At 44.2% G+C, this 18,325-nt stretch overlaps 1 protein-coding gene across 1 annotated transcript in view; it reads right to left on the bottom strand.

Moving 5' to 3' along the window:
* Positions 1-18,325, bottom strand: part of aopep (aminopeptidase O (putative)) — a gene marked incomplete at its 5' end in the record, with an annotated part of 114,077 nt that overhangs the window by 82,036 nt on the left and 13,716 nt on the right. The gene's annotated exons all lie outside the window — the stretch shown is intronic.

The following is an 18,325-nucleotide window of genomic DNA, read 5'->3' as shown; positions in this document are numbered from 1 at the left end:
ATAAGCCAGAAATAAATGATAAGGGTGAGGAAAAGGATGAAGTGGGGGGAAATAAATGCCAGAGGAGGATAAGGAAGTGAGAGGGAGATAACAGAGACAGATAGGGAAAGACAAGAGGGAAGGGGAAGGAGACAAATGCTCAGTTAAAACTGCACACACAAAAATACTCCCAGAGAGAGTGATGCAGACGCAGGTAGCACCATCCAAAAAGATCAAAGAGGTGCTGAGGGAATGTTCCACACTTATCAATAACAGAAGAAAAAACAGCCTCAACAGCCGTGCGCGCGTGCGCACTAATGTGCACGGGAGTTATTAACTGCCGATCCCTTTCTCCATCTTCTGACAGGGAAGTTTAGTCTTCAAGCCATCTTGCCAACCCCTAACTACCTGACAAACATCAAGCAGGAACGCCATGTTCCCTGGACTCAAATTACCACCCACTTACAAGTAAGCTCAAATGCATTATTATTTGTCATTATTATTTAATAGATAGATAGATAGATAGATAGATAGATAGATAGATAGATAAATAGACAGACAGACAGACAGACAGACAGACAGACAGACAGACAGACAGACAGACAGACAGACAGACGGAAAGACGGATAGACAGACAGATAGACAGATAGATAGACAGATAGGAGGATAGTCAGATAGATAGAGATAGATAAATAGATAGAGATAGATAGTCAGTCAGATAGATAGACAGACAGATAGATAGACGGACAGATAGATAGACAGATAGATAGACAGACAGACAGATAGATAGATAGATAGATAGATAGACAGACAGATAGATAGATAGATAGATGGATAGACAGACAGACAGACAGACAGACAGATGGATAGACAGACAGACAGACAGACAGACAGATAGATAGATAGACAGATAGATAGATAGATAGATAGATAGACAGACAGATAGATAGATAGATAGATAGATGGATAGACAGACAGACAGACAGACAGACAGACAGACAGATGGATAGACAGACAGACAGACAGACAGACAGATAGATAGATAGATAGATAGATAGATAGATAGATGGATAGACAGACAGATAGACAGACAGACAGACAGACAGACAGACAGATAGATAGATAGATAGATAGATAGATAGATAGATAGATCGATCGATATCTTTAGATGTATTGTCGAGATGAAATTGTTTTGAGTGGGATCGTCGTAGATTTATTGGGCAGGATGCTTTTTATGGCTTCCAGACATCTTCACTTCAAGGTCAAGCTGCAATGCCTAAAGCTGCCACCACTTCTCACACTAAACAAATGATGATTATAAACCTAAAGCTGCCATCACTTCTCACAGTAAACACATGATGATTATAAACCTACTGTAGCCCTTAAGATGTTTACAGCCATACATTCTTATTACGTACTGAACTATAGCATACAGTGGAGAATGACGGCCAAGAGAGGGGGGACGGCATGTGGCAAAGCTTGAGAAATAGAGCTTAAGGCTGACTTTAACCACATTCATATTAACCTCCTTATTATGGACAAATATACACACAATTATAAACGTTTGTAATCACAGTTTATGGACAATGGCCTCATCTTGGTCTTAATTACAAAGTGAGTGGTGTAAAGCCGCGGTCACACTGATCCGTCACAAAACAGACTACTAACAGATAGATTTCTGTCCGCTGGACTGTTTTGGGACGTCAACGTTCTGGCGTTCAGAACACACGGACGCCTCCTCCACTCCCATATGCTAAACGGACGGCAAAGACTCCATCCATCCAGAAAAAACGTTCTGTCTGTCAAAATGGACGGACACACAACGCACTTTGCCAACTTCTCACAGGGAAAAGAAAAACATATCAGAGTGTGCATCAGATTCAGAATAATATGCAAAAGTTACAGTAGTTTCTGTGTGTGCTTGTGAGTATACAGGTATGTGTGTGTGTGTGTGCATAACATGCGTAAAAGAACAACAACAACAACAACATTGCATTCAGTACATGCAGGAGATAAAGAGAGGTACAGATGTTTCTACAGAAGGATACCTTATACAGCTGTATAATGTGTGTATGTGTGTGTGTGTGTTGCTCAACTACCGTACAATAGCCTCATTAAGCCTTTCAGCCAATGAGAACACTTTATCAAAGCTGTGAGCAGCTACATACCCGTATAATGGTTAGCAAATGTGAGTTAGTAAATACTCCACTATATAGGATGCTTTCCATAATGTCCATTTTTGACAGCTGGTAAAATAGCCCACATTAAGAATGTGGTTTTTCCCTTCAACAGCCCCTTTCTTCTAAATCAAGGAGGTAAACCGTAGGCTTGATGAGGGTTTGGAAAGTTATTTTCCCTACACATAATGCTTGCCAATAAAGAGTAGTAAACAACTGCTGAAATGGGACCGGAGCAGCCACAGATCTCACCAGTTACCAGTGCCTGCTGCAACCTAAGATTTCTAAAAAAAATTATAAAAAATAAATCCCTGAAGTCAAAAATTCAATCATAAAAGTTTTGCCAAAAACAAGTCAATGATCCAGTATTTCCCATCTTTCAGCCACAGAAGAACCACAATAATAAGCAACTATTTAAAAAAAATCGTTACCAGAATCTTCGACAACCTGAACATTATTTTTTAAATAATTCATGAATCATTGACGTAAGCACTGTCGGAAACGTTCGCACAAATGTGTGTGACTTTTAACTGTGAGACGGCGCTGGCAGAACAGAGCTAACAGGAGTGCTCTGTGGAAGCCAAGGTCATGGCTGGAGACTTTTCTGGAGCATTCTTCACTCCTGTCTTATGTAACAGGCCCTCCATGCCCTCAGGGGCTTGGGGCCGACTGTGCGTCAGAGAGAGACAGGCTATTCTTCAGCAGAAGAATGGGAGAAGGGTCACAGAGGTGCAGATGAATGGTTGGTGTCTCTCCTGGCTCATGTAACAGCGCTGGACTGTCTAGGGCTCCTTTCAGACTCTCTGGAACTATAGTGTCCCAAACACTATTGACCTGACACGGGGGATAACTTATGGCAGACTGCGGATCCCTTTAGAAAATAGATGAACATTTCAAGTATTTTGCAAAGGGAGACACACACACACACACACACACACACACACACACACACACACACACACACACACACACACACACACACACACACACACACACACACACTACACACACTACAACTGGTACAATTGTGCTCATGGTCCTTCTACATCACAAAATGAATCACTGCTGTCGCATGGGACAATTCAATTTTAGTGATGGGTTGAGAAAATTCAACACCTCTAGAACACCATTAGAAAACTCATTAGTTAATGTCAAAAATGTATTATCATCAGGGTAAAAACAAAGTTATTTTTCTTCGTTTCTGACAAGTTGACATTTTGACAGCAACAGAATGTATTTAACTCTACATTTCAACAGAACCCTCACAAGAGAACATAAGCAACAACAACCATCATCATCAGTTATGCTTTTTTTTTTGCAGCTCCAACATGATATGTTAACTAGTATGCAATATGCAGTAGTCTAATGCATTATGCAACATATTGTTTCTACTTAAAAAGCTATGTTCGCTTTTTCTATGGTATAAAAGACCACAATATTCTTTTCATAGAGTTACCATTACCTTTTCAGTATAAACTCTGACTTCACCTGTTGGACGGCCCTTCGACTCACACAGCTATTAAGCCCACATATTGCTGCCGTTGATGAATTACTGTAAGCTGTAAAAATGTGCTGCTCTCATGGAAGAAAGATTAGCATCTTAAAACACTGCATGACTTTCCTCACCATAACCCAATTATGGTGACACGCTAAGTCAATTATGCAGGGAAACGGTGAGTAAAGACGTCAGCTAGGCCGGGTGTGCCAGACAGCCGATGTTGGAGGAAAAACAAAATCGGATATCTGAACTGTACAACTAGTCTTTATTTCCCCAAGGACTATTTGATCAGATAGAAGACAAAACATTGCCTTTTGTTATTTAAGAACATGTCGGCATCATACAATACGGTCTTATGGCCATCATTTCCAAGGCAGCATCTCAAACTAATCTAATCCTGTGTTCTTCCTGATAACACAAACAAAGGCTCTCACTGGAGATGCTAACATTAGCCTTATGAGTTTCTCTGTAGCCTACCGTAATCTTATTCCTCCGCAATTGGATAAGCATGCCATTGTTGTCAGTTCCAGCCATGCTTTTGTGTGTGTGTGTGTGTGTGTGTGTGTGTAACACAAAGACAGCCTTTCAGAGACGGCGCCTGCACATGCTCCTCTGAGGGAGGTGGAATCCATCACTACAGTGACAAATAATGTCATCCCACCATGGTGGTGGAGAATAACAACAGCACCTTTCACATCCACTGATACTCTGACTGACATCAGGTGACGTCGGGGGACCTGTCAGTAATAAACACACACACGCAAATCCATGCACACACACATACATGCGTTTTTCACCATAAATCTGAATCTAACCCCTCTGTTGCTACTAGGGAGGATGTTTTTTGTCTCCGATTATCATAGTCATCATAGTACCATTGGAGTTTACTGCCACTCTACATGCTACAGCTACATACATCTTCATCTACAGCTCGATGTTACCCTTGGACATCCACCTACAACTTCAGTTCCACTACTTGCATCACAGCCTTTTTAACCTGCCACTCGAAAAAATTAAGATACTGTATATGGTGAGATACAAGGGCTAAATATGCTGTGAACGCATTTGCGTTGTTGATCATCACAATGTGTTGCTGAGCAACCCTGACCATCTTGTGAACTCTGTCTCTACTGTTGAACTTCTTGTACACGTTTGTTTTAACCTTTTAGTAGTTCATGCCATGGTGGTTCATGGCACGAGATCTAAGATCGTTCTTATTTCCACACTGATCACGCTCTCCGGTCTGAACTTGTTAGGCTGCTTTTCACAAATGACACTAGATGACCTTCTAAATGGTTTTGGGCTTGTAGGCTCCAGTCGCTGTCCTTTGTGAATAAGCTCTCTTTTCACTAATTGTGTTCCTGAATACTTCAAGATGGCAACCTCTGCTGAAAAAGAATTTCCATGATCTAGAAAAACCCTTAATAAATAAAGACCTATTTCAAAGATATCTTTTATTTCCACAATTTTGGACAATGTCGTACCAACGACACTCATAGAGAGATGTGTGTGTGTGTGTGTGGGGGGGGGGATCAGTCTGGTTTTCATAAAAAGTATAGTACCGTACTCAAACTGCCCCTCTCAGGGTAACTAATGATCTCCTGATGAATGCAGATTGCAGCAGTTGGTCTGTATTTGTGATGCTTGGCTTAAACTCAGCCATTGACACAATTACTCGTGCTATTCTAATCTAATACATTAAGGAATGGGTTGGCTTAACTGCTTGTAAAACATAAAAATCGTAGTCTCCATTGTTAATTATGTTTCTTTTGCTTGATTGCCTTCATGTGGCGTGCCTCAAGGCTCGATTCCAGGTAACACGTAATTATGCACGCAAAAAACACGTTGCACGCCACACAAACGCGCATGCTAACACTTGACAGTTTAACACGGAAAAAGCTGAGAAACGGTGCTGTGAATTCACATCCAGAAAGTCGCTACCCTAAACCGATCCACCGTCGATCCACTCCAGTCGTCTGCATGTGGAACAACAGACCAAGCACCTTAGGTGACCTTTGCGATGGCGGTGCCCCAGAGGGTCCCGCCACACACAACAAATAGTGATTAAAGCCCTCCTACGCCTGCTCTTCCTACGCTTTCTCACCCAACAAGCTCGCGACTCAGAGGCACCGGGGGTTACTGGCCTCAGAGGTGTGAGCCGGGGCAAGGCTTCAATTTGGTAAGACACCGATTGCAATAGTGTTTTCCGCTCCTCCATATCTCTATCCATTATTCATCCCTCCATCCTTCCATCCATCCATGGTTTCTGGCTGTAGGCCATTTTTCTCCCAGCGGGACACTTCCATGCATAATGCAGCAGGGCCCCCTATCATAGGCCTGTAATTGACATCCCCAACCCGGCTCGGCTCCCAGCTAGGACACCGCTAAAACAGCCCCATGAGAGAGCGACCAGGAAGTAGGAGATGATGAGGGCCCAGTGTGTATGTGTGTGTACTGTGTAAATGAATGAGAGAGCGAGAGAGAGAGAGAGAGAGGGAGAGGGAGAGAGAGCATCGAAAAAAGAGAAAGACCAAAGAGAAAGTTAGAAAAAGGGGAATGGAGAGAGTGCACAGAGAAAGTGAGAAAGAGCAAGAGAGAGAGAGAGAAAGAGAGAGAGAGAGAGCGTGTGTTACTCTGTGTGATGAGTTTGCAGTGTCAACTCCCCGGTGAGATAACTGCTGAACTGTTGAACCACTGTGACACAGACGCTGTTACACCATCACTTGTGACATTTCACACACGGTAACTACATAACTACATCCAAAAACACACACACAGACACATGTGCCGGGAGAGGGACAAACGCAGTGCGGAAGGAAGACAGCATCGATACACACAGAGTAGAGCTTTGTCTATTCTTATAAAGAGCCAAAGTCACGCCCACTCCCGGTTTAGCCAAACGCACTCGTCCGCCATTCTTTTTTGCATCTACATTTCGTAAACTGATTATAAAAAAAAGAGTTGCACTTGGTCACACCAAGCGATTCAGCTACATTTGGAATCAGAACAGACCGGAGAACATTTCACTCGGACCAAAACTTTAAAAAGAAAACTTATTATAAAAATATATGTTTTATTCATTTTGTTTTTAAGTTTTGGTGCAAGTGATGTCTATGTCTATGGTCTCTCGTGATTCCAAATATAGATGAATGGCTTGGTTTGTCCAAGTAAAACAAAATGTACATGGAAAAAAGAATGGCGGAGGAACAGCTCTGGTACGTATGCTAAAGCCGGAAGTGGGCATGACTTTGGCATTCTATTCATTTCAAGCAAAGGTCGGAGGGCTGGTCTTCTCCTAATGTCAGCTTACGGGAAGAAGCTTTGTCTCTTCTCCCTCTCGGACAGAGAGTCTGTGGGTCTCTTCTCCCTCTCGGACAGAGAGTCTGTGGGTCTCTTCTCCCTCTCGGACAGAGAGTCTGTGGGTCTCTTCTCCCTCTCGGACAGAGAGTCTGTGGGCTATTTTAGACACAGGGGCCTATTTGACCAAACTCCTACCACCCTCCGTTCTTTTTTAACAAGTCTGACTTCAAATGTCTGGCATTCCAGGCTGGCTGCAGATCAGCTCCCTGCTCCCAGACAGGGCCCCATAGGGCCAGGCCAAATGCCACTCCATGTAGGGGCCTGATCACATGCACAGGGGCCAGCCTGGGGCCCCCAGAGAGCCACCCCACCCACATACACCGCATCGCATCAGAGCCTGGAAATAAATAGCAGAAAAGATAATCTGAGGTCATCACAAAACAAGCAGGCGACTCTGGAGAGAATGCAGCTTTGTAGTGCTGGGATTCGGGCACAGTCACATGGGAAATAAGTGGTTAGTATCAAGGTTATAGTTTTAAGTTGTTGCCAACAACATAATCACACGTATACAATCACACACACATTCACTCACAGGTAGCTGCTAGTAAGCGGGCCTGGTTTCTATCATGCTGATGGGATCCATATGGCTTCTGAAGTGGGAAGGCAGGTGGGAGCAGAACGGAGTAGAGCAGGGCCCAGTTGCACAAAGCACCTTAGGTTCAGATTTTTTTAAGGGAAGACACCCTTAAATCTTCTCCATAAGGTTGAACATTTTAAGGAAAACATAAGCACAAGATTTAAGTGTGTTTTGTGCAGCCGATTCTATTTTATGGCCACCAACTCTGACTCTAAGGGAAATCTTAACCTAAGGTGCTGTGTGCAACTGGGCCCAGGTTGCTAAGTACAGAAACAAAGGGTGTCTATTAAGATATGCAAATACAATTTGAAGCAGATTTCTGCTTAATACGGCAACAAATTCAGCTCCAGGAAGTAACTAGAAATAACCACCGCATGGTTGTATGCCTCCGCCACCAAGTCAAGTTACAGTCTACATCCATGTCTGTCCAAACTCATGAAGCCAGTCTTGTGGCCATTCAGCCTTATGGCAATCTAGGCAATGTTTGGGGGTACCTAAACAACACAACTAATCATTTTCAACATGGAAAATAGTCCTAAAGCTAACCCTACACCCTCCCACACTCTCCTAGCCATTCACCCTACCAACCCCTCGAAGCCCGACTCTCTACGCTGCCTCCTATCCCTAGCTATGGCCCCTTTTCGCTAGCCCTGCCTCTTACCTTCACCACGCCCCCTTCCACACCCTCTAGCCACTCCCCCTACCCACCCCTCAAATCCCGACTCTCTAAGACATTGTTGATTGTTTCCCAAACTGTGGTCCACGGACTCCGCTTGGTGGTCCTACAGAGAATTGCCCCCCCCCCCCAGACAGTTTTTACAGTTTTTACATATACACATTAAGCCTGAGGAGTAGCCGGATTGGGCCGATTTTCGGAAATATCGCGATATTTGGGAAATATCACAATTTTGAACATTTATTTTCAGAGGCTGCACCAGAAGGAATCAATTTCTACAAATCATACCATGCTAGTTTGTCAGGAAGCTAGCTAACACTCCAAATTTATGCTCTCTTCATTTTCACACCCTAATGTTGGCAGGTGTGTGTGTTTTTTTTTTTTTTTTTTTTTCAGACGGCAGCCCGTCTTTATTGTGTGTGTGTCTCCATTTTGAACCAGCTAGTAGCCTTATATTGTCATTTAGCCTTTCTGCTGCTATTGCATGGTTAAATCAGCAAATCTTATTTTATGGGGGGGTTGGTATATGCAGTGGAAGTGGTCCCTGGGAAATTTTGGTTTGTACGTAGTGGTATTTGGACCGAAAAGTTTGAGAACCCCTGTTCTAAGACCTTCCTATCCCTAGCTATGGCCCCTTTTACGTAGCCCCCCCCCCCCCCCCCCCCCCCCAGTAATCGGCCCTGAAGGGGCTAGTTTGAAGAAATTCCCTCAAGGCATTCCTGAGATATTGTGTTAACAGGCATGGAACGGGCAGTTGTGAGATCACAGTGACCTTGAACTTTGACCTTTGACCACCAAAATCTAATCAGTTCATCCTTGAGTCCAAGTGGACGTTTGAGCTAAATTTGAAGAAATTCCATCAAGGCGTACGTACAACCCGAAAACATACAGTAATGCCTCCGGCCACGGCTAATGCCGGCAGAGGCATCAAAACTGAATCACTGGAGGTTTGAAGTTCTGGATAAGTTCCATCCAGTGTTGCTTTTTCTGTCATTTTTAAGATATGTGGCTTTGTCGGACAGCAGTTGTCAATCTGGTTGTATTTGTTATGCGTACCGTGTGAGCTACTACTGTACTTTGCCAGCAAAATAGAAACCTGATGAGGTCAATAATACACACACAAAGATATTGTATACATAAACTAGACAGATACACAGGTAATCTATAGGCCGCACAGGCTCAATCGACAAGCACAAAAGAGCACCCATATACACGAGCAGAGACACACACCATGCATACTTTTACCAAAGCTATTTTGAAAGTGCGTATCAGCTGAGAAACGATAGCAGATGTTTGATCTGTCCGCTCTGTTAACATTAAAATAGTCTACCGGCCAGTGTGTTGCTTGTACAGTGCAGTCACATCAACACAATCTACTGCCTGAGGTCATGCCGGAGGAATGTCTGTGTTCTCAAGTACGTGTGTGTGTGTGTGTGCTTGCGTGTGTTGATGATATACGTAGATATCACCAGGTTGATGATATATTGGAAATGGAGGCAACCTAGAAGTAGTGCTGAATGATGAGCCGATTAATTGATTAGTCGATTGTGAAAACGACAACAATAATAATAATAATAATTTTGATAATCAATTAATCATTTTAGTCATTTATCAAGTAGAAATAGCAAATATTTGCCTGTTTATGGCTTCACAAATCATTAGTTGCAGCCCTACCTCAGAGCAGGAAACACTGACATTTCCAAAAGGACACCTGGACCACTGAGCCATGGTGGCAACATGGAAACAGGGAATATAGTGTGTGCACACACACACACACACAACACACAACACACACACAACAAATTCCACTGTTCGGACTAATGATGCAAAGATTCGGGCAATACAAATATTAAAACTTTTGTCCCCAAAATGGCTTTTTTCACGATAACACTAAATTATTTTCCCACAAAGAATAAAAGTAAGGAGACAAGAAACATAAGTAGTTACTGGTCTTTTTTTCCACCAACAGGTGAGGGTCTAATTATTTTCTCAGTTGAGAGCTTTGAAAGAACAAATTCATCAAGACAAGTCTGTGTCGCCCCGCTGGGTCATTTTATTACAATTTTATTACAATTCTTCAACTTTAAAATCACATAAAGAAAAGCGGAATGTAAGAATATACATTCCCATTGAATTTGTAAATGTGTTATCTTAAATGACAATATCCTCTCTGAGAAAATCTAGTGATTGGTCTAATGATTATCATTGTGATCACCAGGAGAGATGATCAGAGGGGCGGAGTTTTTACCACCATCATTAAGACAGGGACTGAAGTGTGGGTAGAGTTTCTCAGTGAAGGTGCAGCCAGTAAAGGAGTAGATAAGAGCTGCAGCATCTACGTCATAAAAGGAGAGCAGATCCTCCTCATAATCCACAAACACCACCACCTTCTGAGGCTTCGTCTTCAGAGAGAGTAGGACAAGAGGGCCAGCAGCAGCTTTGTACTTATTTCCATTCCTCAACCATTAGTCCAGAAGCCATTCCATGGGCTCAGTGTGATCATTCCATTCCTGTTGATCGACCCTCTGGACACTCCTAACTCCCACTTAGTCTTCCCTTTAACCTGAATCTCATAGTAAAACCTCCCTGAAGAGAAGCTCTGCTTTCCTAAGACACAGACACATGCACAAAATCTCTCTGGATTGTCTGGGAGATCACCACAACTTACTTGTTTCCTATCATCAGACAGGGTGAGATAGGGATTTGCTGTATCTGGATCCAGAGTCACATCCACTGCATAGTGCTGGACCCTCTTCAGCTCAGCCTCAGCAAGCAGCTTGTTCATCTCGCTTTGGAGGAGGTAGAGGTGGTCTTCAGTGTGTGAGAGCTGTTCCACCTCAGTGCTTCTCTTCATCAGCTCAAGGATCTCCTGTTCCAGCTCTTTGATGAAGCCTTCAGCCTGTTTCTCTGTTGTTTTCTGCTTCTCTTCAATCGTCTCAATGAGCTCAGCCTGACCTCTATCCACAGGCTGCATCAGACCAGTGGAGACCCTCACACTGCCTGCCTTGCTGATCTCTATTGAGTGTTTGAGCTCCCGAATCTTCAGCTGTCTCTCCTGGATCATCTACTGGATTTGTTTCTGAATTTCAACCTCTGTCTTAGGCCTGCTACTCACTGCCTTTCTGAACTAAGCAGCCATCTCAGATATGAAAGTATTGACCAGCAGCGTAGGTCTTCTGTCAAAAACCTCACACATGGGACACTGGCATGGGGTATTAACAGCCCAGTGAGGTGTGAGTTTTTGAAGAAGCTGTGTCCACATGGTGTGGAGAACTGGCAGCAGACATATCTAGACACTGAGACGAAAAGTGACTGTGTGAAATAACAACTAGCCAAGTCGTCCTTTTATAACCTCAGCAGGGAAGGATTTATGACATCACTGATGACATCATCAATGGACCGTCACTGATGATATCATTCACACATCCCAAGTTGTTCATTGGGGTCTTATCCTATAAGAGTTGACTTATTCTCTCATAAATTAAGTGCATACATATCTAAGCCAGGTCCTAGACTATACAACCCAGGTTCTACAGGTTGCTCATTTAATGGATTAGATTCCCACATGGACACACCCGTTTGGAGGATGCAACTGGAGCGGGGCATTAGGTGAAGGGTCTCCAGGGGAACGGGCTCCCTTTAGTGGGTCGGGCCGGGTCACCCAATACAACTTCTGTTTTCCTCCCCACTCCAGTGCCAATGGGACATAAACACCTATTTTACTGGACCAAAGGAGTTGATTTCCCCATTAATTTCTCCATAGACATTTCGTAAAATCCCTATAAAGAGTTTTACTTTGGACAAATCAAGCGATTCAGCTATATTCAGAATCACAAGAGAGTAAAGAACATTTCACCAGGACCAAAACAAAATAATAAACTGATTCTCTATTATTATTGTTATTATTATTACATTGCATTGTAGGCTATTGCTCAAATGTAGTATTCTTTGTGTAGAAATAAAAACGGAAATTCATTAAATAGTGTCCTGTTTCAAACAAAGGTATTTTCCAACTTAGCCGATCATTTCAAAATGTATAACATAGTTTCATGCTTATGAATGCCATTTAATGGGATGTTATGCATTAATCAACGGGAGAAAATCTTGCCTGTATTCACTTCTGCCAGCCTCCAGTGCTGTTTTCCATCTGGGGACTGTGAAACCAAGTCCCGTGTTGAGTCTCACATCAGTGAGAGTTGAGAGCTTAGAGCACTGGATCGAGCCGCCATGACAGTCCATGGCAATGTAAACACACTGAATATTTATCTGATCTCGAGAATATGGACGATGCATTTGAATTTGACGGTCGCCCGTATTTATTTGAGCCGGAATAACGTCATAATGGTTTACAAACTGAGGAGCGGGGGGGAACGGGAGCTTCTATCTAGCTCTACCAATGTGACAGACAGCAGAGAGACAGGGTGAACCCGCTTGCTGCAGAAAGGTAAATAGGGCATTCATTTTCTCATTGTCTCTATAAGGATATGAGCCAGGGCATGGCAGGAAATAAGCTATTTACAGGACGTAAATACATGCCTTACAGTTGCCCCTACGGCCTCCATTCCAGGCCGTTTCGCGGCACGTTATATCTTTATACAGAGTCCTTTTCAGAAAGTTATGTTCTGGGTGAGTAGGATAACATAAACTAAGCTGAAAATAAGGTCCAGGTTGTAAAAAAAAAACGTAACTCTCCTTTAAGGATAGACACATTCAAATGTGACTGTAACACTATCTTGTACTCTCTTCATATACAGTACAGTTTCAGGGGCTAGATATATTGTATACCTCGTTATAATGAGTAGACAGAACAGTGTGTGTTCAGCTGGCGCTAACAAGCCTGTGTCAGTCAGCCTAGGGGAGGTGTCAACATGACATTTATGTGACATAACCCACATTCCTACCTGACTGTAGCTATTTGCATGCAAACCCCATCACTCGTCAATAGTCTTCTGGCTTCCGCTACCGCCTCAGTGAAAGAAGCACCACAGATCTATTTCGCAGAATTAGAATTTGAGACAGTTCTTTTGCCTGTAGGGTAATAAACAGACTATAACTATGACTATAACTCCTCCGTTATGCAATGTGAGGGAAGGCGATGGAAAGTGAGATGGTTCAGTACGAGGTGTTTGACAGAATGGAAAGACAGATGAAGGAGAGATGGAAGTGAAATGAGCCAGTGAGAGGAGCAGTCTCTTCTTGTGTTCGAGGTGTCAGACTGCCACCAGGCCAGACCGGCAGACAAAAGCTACAGCTTGATGGATGGCTAGTGGGTTAAAGGTGTGTGATGTCCATACTTTTGGTACAGCCTAACTTAACAATAGCACGACAGACACAAACTGAAGGAATGCATAAAATCACTCTGATGCACACCCGTGCCCAAGGGGGGGGCATTGGGGGGCCGGGCCCGCCTACTGAATCAGCTGTGCGCGCCCTGAACGAAGAGCTTTGAGCGTTGTACTGTCTCTTTAAATCTCTGTGTGACGACGGAATGACCCCGGGCTACTCTGCATCTGATTGGCTTACCCTGATATTACTCTAACCAATCTCACTCCTCATGCCTAAAATCTGACCAATCCCAACCAGGGAAGGGAACGCATTCCGACTCCGCCTCACCCTCTCCTCCTCAGCGGCAGAAACACTCATTCATGCCTTCATCACCTCCAGATTAGACTACTGCAAGAGCATTCTTTACGGCCTCCCTTGCACTGTCGTCCAAAAACTGCAATATGTTCAAAACTCAGCTGCCTGGTTGCTGACCCACTCCCGCTCCAGAGAACACATCACACCCATCCTCCAACACCTTCACTAGCTTCCAATACAGCACCGAATTCACTTCAAGATCCTCCTCATCACTTACTGTACAAAGCTCTCAATAATCTCGCCCCCCCCCCATACCTGACAGATCTCCCCCATCGCCTCGCCACCTCCGATCTGCTGATGCCAACCTTCTCACCCCCATCACCAAGACCAAGTACCCCACCTTGGGAGACAGAGCATTTGCCATGGCTGCCTCCAAACCTCTGGAATTCCATGCCCCCTAACATCCGAAACTCTGACACACTCACTTCTTTTAAAAACCAACTCAAATCCCACATTTTCAAGAAAGCCTACAATATCTGACTTCCACCTCCACCATCCTCTTTCACTCTGTAACCTCTATATTTGTATTTGTTCTGTATTTGTGTATGCTTATGTTTGTTTTCACTTTAGGGATTCTAAAGTAGCTCTTGTCTTTTTCTCGATTCGACCGGTTGGAACAGCCATAAACAGTGCAAACCAGAAGCATTTTGCTCATGCTTTCCTATCGCTTGTGGCAAATGTAGCCTGTTGCCCTCCAGCATGATTTGCACGTCTCACCCACTATAGTCAATGGTCTCGCCCGTTGACGTGAGTCACGTCACTTGAAAACAAGTCATGCTTCTCAAACAATGTGAATGTCAACAAGAATGCTTATGAAGTTTTGGAAGTGGCGGTTGGTTCCATACAGAGGTCAGAATGTGGTCAGAAATGTGACTTTTCTCCCCAATTTTACTTGGCCAATTCCCCCTGCTGTCCCGTCGTTGCTCCACCCCCTCTGCCGTTCTGGAGAGAGCCGTAGACTAGCTAGCACATGCTTCCTCTGATACATGTGCAGTTCCAACCGCTTCTTTTAACCTGACATCGAGGAGTTTCACGGGCAGCACGTCATGCTATTCCCCCAGTTCCCCTCCTCGTCAAACAGGTGCCGCCAACCGACCAGAGGGGGCACTAGTGCAGCAACCAGGACTCATACCCCACCGGCTTCCCATCCAAACTGTGTCTGTGGGAACATCTGACCAAGCCGGAAGTCCTGCTACCGGGAATTGAACCCGCGGTTTCCGCGGTGTTAGGCGCTACCCGGACGCCCTAAAATGTAATAATACTGTATTGCATTAAACTGTATTATTGCTTGAATGAAGCAAAATTGTGATTTAAAAACCAAACAGTCTAGTGTGAAGCTAACAATGCTGGTGGACCAGCTCTGAACCACAGCTCTCTCCCCGAGGCTAAAAGCAGAGCCAGACATGGGAAACATTACCACCCAGCATTTCACAGCACTTTGTTTCAAATGTCTCATTTTGGCCGGTTCAGCGCAGAGGTCCCACGGACATTAAGCCGTCTGGCTTTGCACAGACAAATGAAATTACCCTCAGCTTCGGCCTCTAGGTTCCACACACACGCACGCACACACAACAGCAGCAGCAGCAGCAGCAGCAGCGTCCCCTACCCGATACAGTGGACCCATCCATCACTCGGGGGAATGGGTCCTGTGGACTCATCCATTAGTCAGTAGAATGGGTGTGCAGTGACAGCGCTGTCTTGCCACAGCCTCTAATCCAGAGTTATGGCACAGTGCAGCGGTGTTACTGTTAAATGCAGCACTATATGCCAGCTGTTGCCAGCAGGCAGCTCAAGGGAACACACAGTCACTCACCGATCACTAGTCACAGTGGAAGCAGGTGGATTATAGAGATGATTATACAGCGTACAACATTTTGATTGATTGATTGACTGATAAACTTCATAAGAGGGAAACTGTGCTGTGCATAAACTGCAACAATTTCATCAATTTAAAAACTAAAAACAATATATTTGTTCCATTTGATGTATGATTTGCTTGCTGATCCTTCCAGTGGACAAATACACTATCACTATGGGATGTTCAACTAAACTGTACAATCCTCACCTGTCAGGCAGTGGAAGAGTTAAAGGCTGTGAGAAGATAGGCGGGAAGGAAGGTAAACCTATACCAGCGATAGAGAGAGAGAGGAAGCTGAGAGGCCCCAGATAACTAGAGAGGAATGTTCCTGCAATAACAGCACACTTGCTAAATTGGACCGCGCTATCTTCATTACAGCTTTGAAGAAGAACAAGTAGAAAGGGAGGTGGTGAGGAGAGATGGTGATGGAGGATGGGCCTGGTGTTTGGTGGTAGAGTTGGTGTGCGTGTGTGTGTGTGTGGTGTTATGAGAGGAGGGGCGGAGTGGGGGGGATAGATGTCCACCGAAGGAGGCGAGCGGACGAACGAGGGGAACAGCGGAGAGGAGAAATTAAAACTCCCCGGAAAAAATCGGATTGACTCGCAATCACGTTAAACGTTTGTCCGAGACACTCCTCCTCCCTCTGTCCAGGTGCAGGCATGCAGAGACGGCTTTCAACCGGCCCAGCCTCTTTTGTGTGCGGCTACAGGAGAGGGGGGAGACTCACTTATGGTGGGGAAGAAAGAAACACCTCATCCTTGACTATTTGATTAACAGCTGTCTCCCGTGCCAAAAAAGCCACCCCCTCCCTCCTCGCCCAGCCCCTCCTCACTGCAAACCCCCAACCCTTTCTGAAAGAACAGGTCTCTGTCGCACACTTCTAGGGTTACTTCGCAGATCGCACCGGAGAGGAGAGCAGAAAGGCAAGAAATCCACTGAGACATCAGAAGGGAGGGAGGGGGCGGGAGGACGGCGAAAGAAATAGAGAGAGAGAGAGAGAGAGAGAGAGAGAGAGACAGCATGGGTCAATGGGAGAGAGACAGGGAGGGCAGAGAAAAGGGCGGGAGCTGCAATTCAATCAGGGTGCAAAGTAGTGTGGGACGATGGCCAGGGAAGTGAAAGGCAGGCAAGAGACTCGTTAGAAATGAGGCAGAAGATTTTTTTTAATTGTTATACAATTTTGGGGGTGTGCTGTTCCATTACCTTTACATGGTAGATAGTAATGAACAGCCTATTTTAAGCTGAACGAGAGCTCAGGTGGTAGAGTAAAGAGCTTCAGGGCAGAGCACTCACCCCACACACACACATGCCCCCAAACCCCCCCCCCCCCCCCCCCGCTCCCTACTTCCTCCCAACAGGGACCAATGGCCAGTGCAACTTCCTGCCGGCCCATAAACAAACTATGCAGCCGACTGAAGTCATGCTGAAAATCCTCGAGCAGCACTCACAGAGGTCAGGAGGTGAGCGCCAGTCATATTTCTTACCTAGGGTCTGTGACAGCTATACGGCTGCCTAGTTTGCCCATACTACAAGTGGAACTAGCAGTTTAACTACCTGATCATATATTTTTTTCTCGTCCTCCAGCCAAGTGTTTTTTAAATGGGAAACAAGTAATCAGATCAGTAGCGGAGCGTACGCCGGGGCAGAGGGTGCGGCCGCCACGGGCCCACTCGTCAGGGGGGCCCATCAAAAAAAAAAAAAAAAAAAAATTTTTTTTTTTTTTGCAGGCCAGGCCACCTGGCTGGCAACCTGTGTTTTTATTTTTCTTCTTCAGAACAAGCTTGTCTGTAAAGTGGCTTCACTGTAGTCTTTCTTGGACATAATATTACTTGGCTCAATGAGTGACAAATTGTGTTTTCGGATATAGGGGCTATCAGCTATTTTACAGTTGTGACTTAAAATTACTTTATTTAATAAAGTCAGTGGTGTGAGTCTGAGAGGAATTCAATCAATAGACAATAACATTGGTGTGTTTAAAATGAGATATTCCACTAAATATGGCTAAAACCGATTCAAACATGCAAAAAAGGCACATTTTTCTTCGCGGCCTGGCAGGCCCGGTTCTACGGGGGTGCAAAAGCATGCATTGCACCCTTATTTGTCTGCATGCTCAGTTGAAAAGTAAAAAAAAAAAAAAAAATTTTTTTTTTTATAAATGCTACAGCTGCACACTTACTGTTTAAACTTGAATTATAGTTGTTGTTTTTCTTTGTTCTTTGATGTGATTTTATGGCTTTTTGGCACCTATATGTAACCTTTTAAGGTTGAGATAATTGTATTATCATTATATGGTCCAAATATTTCAGTACAGCACTTGAAACACTTGAAATATTCTTGCTGGGTGGTATCATTCTACTTGAAATGATGGTCAAATGCATTATTTTTAGTAAGATAACATGTCAAATTTTTCGGGCGGGTTATCTGCACCCCTTCCTATCTAGGATGCACCCCTAGTCATCTTGTTCTGGAACCGGCCCTGCGGCCTGGCCTGGCCTTCAAAAAAAAAAAAAAAAAAAAAAAAAAAAAAAAATTTGATGGGGCCCCCCTAAGAGCTTCGCCC

The sequence above is a fragment of the Poromitra crassiceps genome, assembly GCF_964638095.1.
Source record: "Poromitra crassiceps genome assembly, chromosome: 10".
NCBI lineage: Eukaryota > Metazoa > Chordata > Actinopteri > Beryciformes > Melamphaidae > Poromitra > Poromitra crassiceps.
The sequence above is the reverse complement of the archived record's forward strand: the minus strand, read 5'-3'. Positions and strand labels throughout refer to the sequence as shown.